Source organism: Orycteropus afer, unplaced genomic scaffold (assembly GCF_000298275.1).
Source record: "Orycteropus afer afer isolate SDZICR_OR568_19922 unplaced genomic scaffold, OryAfe1.0 scaffold00325, whole genome shotgun sequence".
Lineage (NCBI taxonomy): Eukaryota > Metazoa > Chordata > Mammalia > Tubulidentata > Orycteropodidae > Orycteropus > Orycteropus afer.
The window spans coordinates 2,914,845-2,924,757 of record NW_006921912.1 but is presented as its reverse complement, the minus strand read 5'-3'; positions in this window follow the sequence as shown (position 1 = coordinate 2,924,757).

Sequence of the window (9,913 nt, the reverse complement as noted above, 5' to 3'; positions counted from 1 at the left end):
CACTGTACATAAATTATATTTCAATAAAATGCATTTAAAAAAAAAGATTCACAGCCTCAGAAACCCAGTGGAGGTTGCTATGACTCAATGGCGATGAGTTTGGTATTTTTTTCTTTGATTAATGGCTAATGATCATTACCATTTCTTCATGTGTTTTGCAGCTGCATGAATACTTCTTTGATGAACCATCTGTTCATGTTCATTGCACATTTTTTAAATGGATTGCTTGTCTTTTTTTTGTTGAGGTGATTTGGAGATAAGTACCTTGTTGGATATGTACTTGCCAACTATTTTGATATCAGTGTGTTGCTGGCTTCATAGAATGAGTTAGGGATTACTCCTTCCTCTTCTACGATTTTGAAGAGTTTGAGTAGAATTTGTGTCAGCTCTTCTCTGAATATTTGGTGAAATTACCTAATTGAGCCATCTTGTCCTTTGCTTTTTTATTGTTGGCAGTTTCTTAATGACATTTTCAATCTCTTATTTTGTTAAAGGTCAGTTTCGATTTTCTACCTCTATTTCAATTAGTGTACATAGGTAGTGTGTTTCTAGGTATTTGTACATTTTATATAGTTTTGCAAGCTTTTTGGAGTATAGTTTTTCATTATATTCTGTTATGATCCTCTATCTCACGTAGATCTGTTGTAATGTCTCCAACTTCATTTCTTATTTTGGTTTCTCATTTTCTTTAATTTGTGTTTCCCTAATTGAGTGTTTGCCCAAATCTGTTCCCATTTTCTAGTCAAGTTCTTTGTTTTCTTATAATTGAGTTATAGGAATTCTTTATATACTCTGGATAAAATCTCTTATTCAGATACATAGTTTATAAATATTCTTTTTCACTTTGTGTTTACAATTTCATTTTTTAAATGATGAGCAAAAGATTTTAATTTTGAGAAAATTCAGTTTATGAACTTTTTTTCTTTTCGTATTAATCTGTATTTGTCTGCACTAAGGAACCCTTCACAAACATGGAGTGAGAAAGACATTTTTTACTATATATGGTTTCTAAAAATCTATGCTTTAAAATTTTACATTTAAATTTTTACATTTTTTGTAGTTCATTTTTTATCATATTTATATCCAATTACTCAGCTTCATTTGTTGAAAAGACTTCACTTGCTCTATTGAATTGCTTTGGTAACTTCATTGAAAAAAATTAATTTTATGTGCATACGTCTATTTCTGGAGCTGCTATTTGTTCCACTGCAAATTCCACATTATCTTGATTACAAAACTTTTTAGAGTAAATCTTGAAATTGCATATTGTATACCCTCCAACATCAATTTTCTTTTTCCTAGTTGTGTTGGTTAGTCAAGGTTCTTTTCCATTTTATATAAAATTATAGAATCAACTTGTCAATTTCTTTAAAATCGTGGACTACTGATTGCAATTGCACTGACTTAATAGATCAGTTTAGGGTGAATTGACAGCATACTATTGTTGTTCCTCCCTTCTATGAATACAGAATACCTCTACATTTATTTAGGGCTATTTTAATTTCTCTCAGCAACATTTTACAATTTTCAATGTACCACATTTAGACATACTTTGTTCAATTTACCCCTGGGTATTTCATGGCATTTTTTATTTTTAATTTCAATTTCGAATCTGTTGCTTTTGCTGCTGCTAGGTTCCACTGAGTTGGTTCTGGTTCATAGGCATAGGTTCTGTGCCATCCTCACAATCTAATTCTTTATTTTTAATATATTGAATTACAATTGATTGTCTTGTATTGTATCCTTTAACTTTAATAAAATCACATTTTCATTCTAATAGATTCTCTGCAGATTCATTAGGACTTTCAATGTAGATTATGATGTCATCTGTGAATAAAGACAGATTAGTTTTCCATTCCAACAAATTTGTCTTTTTAAAATGTTTATTCCCTTATGACAATTGCTAGGCTATCCTTGACATGTTCTTCATCTTAGGAGAAACCGTTACATCTTGCATCAATAAGTATGATGATTTTTCATAGATGTCTATTATCATGTTGAGGAAATTTGGCTTTTAGATTTTTGTTCTAAATAAATGTTAGATTTTGTCAAATGGTTCTTCTTTATATATTCAGATAATTTTTTGTTTTCTATTTGGTTAATATAGTGAGTCAAATTGATTGATTTTGAAATGTGAAATCAGTCTTTTGTTTCTGGTATAATCACCACATGGAAATTAAATAAAATGTTTTATAATGGTGGTGTAGTGCCTAAGGCACTTGACTGCTAACCAGAGGGCTGGTGGTTCAAACCTACCAGCCACTCCTCAGAAGGAAGGTTGTACAATCTACTTCCATAGCAATACTGCCTTGGAAACCCAAGGAGGGGTCACTATGAGTCAGGTCCAACTCCATGGCAGTGCATGCGTGCATGCAAGCATTTTATATTATATTGGATTTTATTTGATATTTTCTTAAATTTGTTTTTCCTTTATTGCATATATGTTCATAAGAAATATTGTTCTTTTCTTGAAATGCCTTCCTCTGGTTTTGCTATCAAGGTTAATATGGCCTCATCTTACATCTACACTTTTCCCTTGAAGAGCTGAGATTCTGTCACTAAAGATCACTTCATCCAAAATTATCCCTAGGTTCAGGCAACACATTGGCATTGCCAGAGAACTGAATTGGTCATGGGCCTCTGAATTGGGAAGATAAAGATGACTTTGCACAAGTTTTTTTCTAATGGCTCCTTCTCAATTCCTGAAACTCACTGGCCAACAGTTAAAACACAAATTGGCATTTACACTGCAAAGCCCCTTCCAACACACTGTATCTTAATCAATCCTTATTGATTAAGACTTTGAGATTGTATCATTTTCTCATTTTACAGATAAAAATATCAGAGAATATGACTTTCCCAAAGTCACAAAGTTAGAAATTAGCACATCTATGCCTTCTGTGGAAGTCTTTATGTCCAAATATTCATGATCTTCCAACTGTTCTACATTGCATGCATTTTCCAATGTTTTTAAAGGACTTTGCTTATCTCAAAGGAAATTGTACTAATGCAGTTGAAACATTTTGGAAAATCACATGAGACAGGGAGCAACATTAAACATTAAATGTAGAGTGGTTTGGGAGAATGAATCAAGAATGAGAGGTAAATCTATCATGAAGGCAAAGACTATAACACTAGGGTAGCAATCCTAGCTGAGTTTTGGATCTCCAGTCATATCAAACACCACAGCAAAGGCCTTCAATTCATGTAAGCAAACTGAAACTAAATTCCACAATTAAATGGGTGGCCTAGCCAGCCCCACAGCATGTCCTCTATCCACCACCCACATCATACTTCATTAATGAAAAGGCAGCAAAAAGCCCACTTAGTAGGGGTCTCCTTCTAAAGAAGAGCAGCTTTGCACCAATACCAATTGAAATCCCACCCATCAGCAAGGATCTATTCAAGATAGCCTCCTATAATTACCAGTGGCCTGATGCAAGCCTGGCAAGTTATTTAAAGAATCACCTCTTGGTTACAGCACAGATGCAAGCAAGACTTGAACTGCAGACACCCTCTGCTCAGGTCACTCTTGCCTGCTCAAGACAATCTCCTGTCTTGATCCTGATCCTAGGGAAATGATATTCAGTCTTTCAATATTAATTCAATGTCATGTATACATTTTTCATATATGTCACTAATACAATCAAGGAAGTTTCATTGCTGAGACCTCGTATCATAAAAAAGTATTGAGTTTTTTCTTGTGCTTCTGTATTTAAAAAAAAAGGGGGGGGGCTACTGAAAACCTTGTGAATAGCAGTGAAATATTGCCTCATATAGTGCCAGAAGATGAGGCCCTGAGGTCAGAAGGCATTCCAGAAATGACTGTAGAACAGCTGCCTCCTCGATGTAAAGGCAACTTTAATAATGTGGTTGGAGTAAAGCTTTCAAGACCTTCATTTGCTGATGTGGCATGACTCAAAATTAGAAGAAACAACTACAAACATTCCATTAATAAACATAACATGGAAAGTATGATGTACGAACCTAGGACAATTGGAAGCTATCCAAAATGAAGTGGAACACATAAAGATTGATATCATAAGCATCGTTGTTGTTGTTATGTGCCATCGAGTCAGACCCAACTCATAGTGACCCCTCCTTGGGTTTCCAAGGTGGTATCACTACACAAGTAGATTGCCCAGCCTTCCTTCTAAGGAGTGGCTGGTGGGTTTGAACCTCCAGCCTTCTGGTTAGCAGTCAAGTGCCTTAGGCACTACACTACCAGAGCTCCTATCATAGGCATTAGTGAGCATAAATGGACTGGTATTGGCTATTTTGAACTATGCCTGGAAAGAAAAATTGAAGAGGAATATAATCACATTATCATCAGAAATAAAATGTTTCAAGATCTATCCTGAAAAAGGAAACTTTCTTTGGTGGTTACCTGGGGTGGGAAGGGAGGAGAAGGAACACTGCAAAAAGAAAAAAAAAAAAAAAATGCATTGACCCATGTCACTTTAATTTTGTGCATTTCACTGTACATAAATTATATTTCAATTAAATGTGTTTTTAAAAAAGACAATATGGGGAAAAGAATGACTGAGGTGTTATTAACTATGGGCATGTAGAAGCTCAGAACTCTCATAATTTTAGTAATGGAGAAAGCATGGCTTTACTTTGGTCTCACAGACTAGTCAGTATTGAAGACATCTAGCTTATGTTTATATTTTTGTTTGTGTATTGGTGAGTGGAGGGGATTATCTATGTAATGTGTATATAAATCTATATGAAAGTGTGAATACCAATGCATTAAAAAAAAAAAAAAAATCTATCCTGAGGTACAATGCTGTCATTAATAGGATAATAGCTGTATGCCTACAGGAAAGACCTATTAATACTTCTATTATTCAACAATCATTAAAAGCAAAGATAAATAAATTGAAGATTTTCACTAACTTCTGCAGTCTAAAATTGACTCAATGCAATCAAGATGTGTTAAATAGTAGTGGTGACTGGAATGCAAAAGTTGAAGCATCAGTAGTTGGAAAATATAGCCTAGGTGATAGAAATAATGCCAGAGGCCTCATGAGAGAATTTTGCAAGATCAATGACTTACTCATTGCAAATACCTTTTTTCAACAACTTAACAGCAGCTATGTACATGGATCTCATGAGATGGAATACAGGAATCAGAAGAACTATATCTGTGGAAAGAGAAGATAGAGAAGTTCAATATCTTCAACCAAAACAAGGCCAGGACTTGATTGTGGAACAGATCATCAATTGGTCATATGCAAATTCAAATTGAAGCTGAAGAAAATTAAAACAAGTTCACAAGAGCCAACCTTGATTACACCCTACCTGGATTTAGAGACCATATGAAGAATCTATTTGAAGTACTGAACACCAATGATGAAAAACCAGATGGATTGTGAGATGACATCAAGAATATCATATGTGGAAAAAAAAGTAAAATGTCAGTTAAAAGATAAACCAAAACCGAACTCACTGCCATTGAGTTGGATCCGACTCATAGCAATCACTCTTTGGGTTTCCGAGGCAGTATCACTATAGAAGTAGATTGCCCCATCTTAGGGAAGGAGGATCGGGTCAAACTGACAATGCATTCATCTGATCCCTCTTCCAACTTAAACTTTGAGTAACTAAGAAAAGCCAATACAAATAATAATACTGGAGTTGTGAGCAACTAAAGAGAAGATAAAGTATTAGATTCAGTGAAAGCAAAGAAAGAGCAGATTAAACAACTGGGAAAAATAAATGAGCCTGCCTAGCTGGCAGAGACGGAGATGAAGAGGAGTCATTAGAACAGGTTGAAGTGGAGGGGAGGAGGAAAAAAAAATCACAGAACCCACAAGAATTGAGCACTCAGAAAAGCCACACTGGGGTTTTTTGAGGTGACCTTGGGCCCTGAGTGTGTGCCATAATCTTACTTGAAAACTGACCAAGACCTCCCCTTGGCTTGGGGTGTTGCACAGTACAGAAAGGAGTGGAGGAAAGGGTGAAACTCCCTCCAAGTAGATGGAGCCCCAAAGCAGGTACATGCCAGTGGGCTCAGGTTCAACTCTTCCACGACCCTCTTCAGAAAAGAGTGGACTGGGGTACTAGGATTTTGCAGTTTCTTGATCCAAGCAGAAAGTGGTGGTCTTCTATCCTTTGGTGTGTCTGTCAGTTTTTAACCATATGTCTTTGATTGACAGTAGGACATCATCATCATTAGATGTCTCAGAAAGACACAGACTACCTGCCTGTGAATTATGTCACCCCAAACATGAAAAATTGCTTTAATATTTCTATTCTGGAGCTGGCTTCTGGTGTCTTCCCATGCCCCTTTCTTCCTTTTCTCCCCTGCTTTGTCCAGTAGGAAAAACACATTAAAACTCCACCAGGCAACTGGAGCTTTTATACTGAATACCTCGCCCAATAGTCAGGTACACCAATAGCTCCTGTGCCATGGGATCAAAGACAGATGGTGAACCACAGCTGCTCTTAAAAACTCCAAATTCTCTTCACAATAAACAAAGAAACACACTTGTTACACATTTTCATATATAGTAGAACATAAAATCAGGATGAAACAAATAAATACATAACTAACAATTAAAGACAATTTCAAAATGTCTAGGAAACAAAAGACAATCTCAAATCAAAAAAGAAAAAAAAAAGGAAAAAGAAGAAGACAATAGAAATAAAACCCCAGGCTAAGAATTTCTTTCATGGAAGAAGAACAAGCAATAGAACTATGTGAGAGGGAATTCAGAAGGTATGTAGATAGGACTCTCCAAGACCTCAAGGAGAGCACAAACGGAATCAGTGAGAAGACAGACAGAACCCTTGGAGAATCCAGGAAAATCATTCAAGAACAAAATAACAAGACAAATACACAATTAGAACTCATACAAAAACAGCATTTAGAAATCCAGAAGATGAATACAAAAATTACAGACACAGATAACACAGTGGAATGACAAAAGAGTAGACTAGAACTGGCTAAAGATCACATTTCCCAACTAGAAGACAAATCCCTTGATGCCAGCCTGTATGAAGAAAAATCAGAACAAAACAAAGCTTTAAGAGAAATGAAGAGAACCTAAGAGTTATATGGTATGACATGAAAAGAAACAACATATGCCTGATTGGAATGTCAGAACAAAAGGAGGCTAAAAAAAAAAAAAAAAAAAATCCCTGGTAATATTGTCAAAGACTTACTGAAAATTTCCCCCATATCATGAAAGAAGTAAAGCTATCCATCCAAGAAGCTCAACAAACCCCATACAGGATAGATCTCAAGAGAAAGTCACCAAGACCTATCATAATCAAACTCCCCAAAACCAAAGACAAAGAATCATGGGAGCATATTGGGAAAAATGAAAGGTCCCCTACAATGGACAGCTAATAACACTAAACTCTGATTTCTAAGCAGAAACCATAGAGGCAAGAAGAAATGAGATAGTATATATAAAACCATGAAGGAAAAGAACTTCCAACCAAGAATTTAAAATCCAGCCAAATTTTCCCTTAAATATGAGGGTGAAATCAAGACATTATCAGACAAACAGAAGTAAAAACAATTTGTGAAAACCAGACCAATCTTACAAGAAATTCTAAAGGGAGTCCTTCTGATAGAGAACCCACAACAGACAACAAATTAAAATTAAGACACTTGACACTACCACTTAGAAACCAAACTAGAAATAGATGCTCAAAATAAGCTCATTAAATAATGTACACAGAGCAATAAGGGAGTCGATCTCCAGATGACACCAGCAACAAAGGAAATGTTGTTGTTGCTGTTGTTATGTGCCATCAAGACAGACCTGACTCATAATGACCTCTCCTTGGGTTTCTGAGGCAGTATCACTGTGGAAGTAGATTGCCCTATCTTCCTTCCGAGGAGTGGCTGGTGAGTTTGAACCACCAGCCTTCTGGTTAGCAATCAAGTGACTTAGGCACTATGCTACCAGCAAATAGATGGAATAAAAGTTTAAATTACAAAACTTCCAAATGGAGAGAAAGACAGGACAATGTTCTTATAGAACAGACTGCTCCAAACTTGGGGATAAGAATTTACTTCAGAGCAACCACAAAGAGAATTAACAATCCTCCTAAGTGAACTCAGAAAGAAGAGAAACACATGGACTTAGTAAGCACACACACACACAAAAAAAAGAAAAGTAAAGAAAAAGAAAGGAAAAAGAAGAAGAAAAGAGAAAAAACACTTGATAACAAAATGACCTCAGCACAGAAAAATAGTTGGAACAAGGAAATCACCAACAACACAATAATAATAATAATAATAATAATAAAAACCACAATAGAATGACAGCAATAAATTCCTACCTATAACTGATTACGGAAGCTCTGGTGGCATAATGCCTAAGGCATTTGACTGTTAACCAGAAGGCTAGTGGTTCAAACCCACCAGCCACTCCTTGGAAGGAAGGTTGGGCAGTCTACTTCCGTAGTGATACCTCCTCAGAAACCCAAGGAGGGGTTGCTATGAGTCAGATATGACTCGACGGCAGTGAGTTTGGCTTTTTTTTTTTTTTAATCACTAATTACACTCAGTGTGAATGGACTAAATGCACCAGTCAAGAGAAAGAGATTGGCTCATTGGATAAGAAAAGAAGACCTATCAATATGCTGCCTACAAGAGACCCAACAATAAAAACAAATTAAAAATTAAGGGGTGGAAAAAATATATCAAGCTAATGGCAACCAAAAAAGAGCAGGAGTGGTAATCTGAATTTCTGATAAAATACACTTCAAGGTGAAAAACAGCATAAGGGACAAAGGACGCTATATGATGATAAAAAGGTCAATTAACCAAGAGGACATTACCATAATTAATATCTATGCACCCAATGAAAGTGCTCCAAAATACATAAAGCAAATATTAACTGAATTGAGAGGAAAAATAGACAACTCTACAATAGTAGTAGGAAATTTTTACATACCACATTCAAGGAGGGACAGAACAACTAGAAAAAAAACTCAACAACACAGAAGAACTCAACAACACAATTGACAAACTTGACCTCATAGACATATGCAGAATACTCCACTCAACAAAAGCACAATATACATTCTTACACAGTGCACATGGATCATTCTCCAGAATAGACCATATGTTAAGACACAAAACAACCCTCAATAAATTCAAAAACATTGAAATATTACAAAGTATCTTCTCGGACCACAATGAAATTAGAAATCAATAATAGGAAGATCAAGGAAAAAATATCAAATATGTGGAAACTGAATAATACACTACTCAAAAATGACTGGGTAACAGAAGAAATAAGGTGTGAAATTAAAAATTCCTAGAAACAAATAAGAATGAAGATACAACTTATCAAAAACCTTTGGGACACAACAAAAGCAGTACTCAGAGGTCAATTTTTTAGCAATAAATGCTCACATCAAAAAAAAGGAAAGAATCAATATCAACACTTTAACTCAACAACTCCAAGAATGAGAAAAAGAGCAACTAAAGAAACCTAGAGTATCCAGAAGTAAGGAAATAGCAAAGATCAGAGCAGAAATAAATGGAGCAGAAAACAAACAAAACAAAACAAAACAAAAAAAAAATAGAGAAAATCAACAAAACAAGAAGCTAGTTATTCAAAAGATTAACAAAATGAATAAACCACTGGCAAATTTAACAAAGGAAAAGAAAGGGATGATGCAAATAATATGAATAACAAATGAAAATGGTGACATGGCAACAGAGCCAACTGAAATAAAAAAGATAATAGAATATTATGAAGAACTGTACTTCAACAGATTGGAGAACCTAATCTTCTAGGTTGGACAAGTATCTGGAAACACAAGACCTACCTAAATTATCCCAGTCAGAGAAAGAATACTTGAACAGATCCATAACAAAAGAGGAAATTGAGCAGGTCATTAAAAAAAAACTCCCCACAAAAAAAAAAAAAAAAAGTCCTGA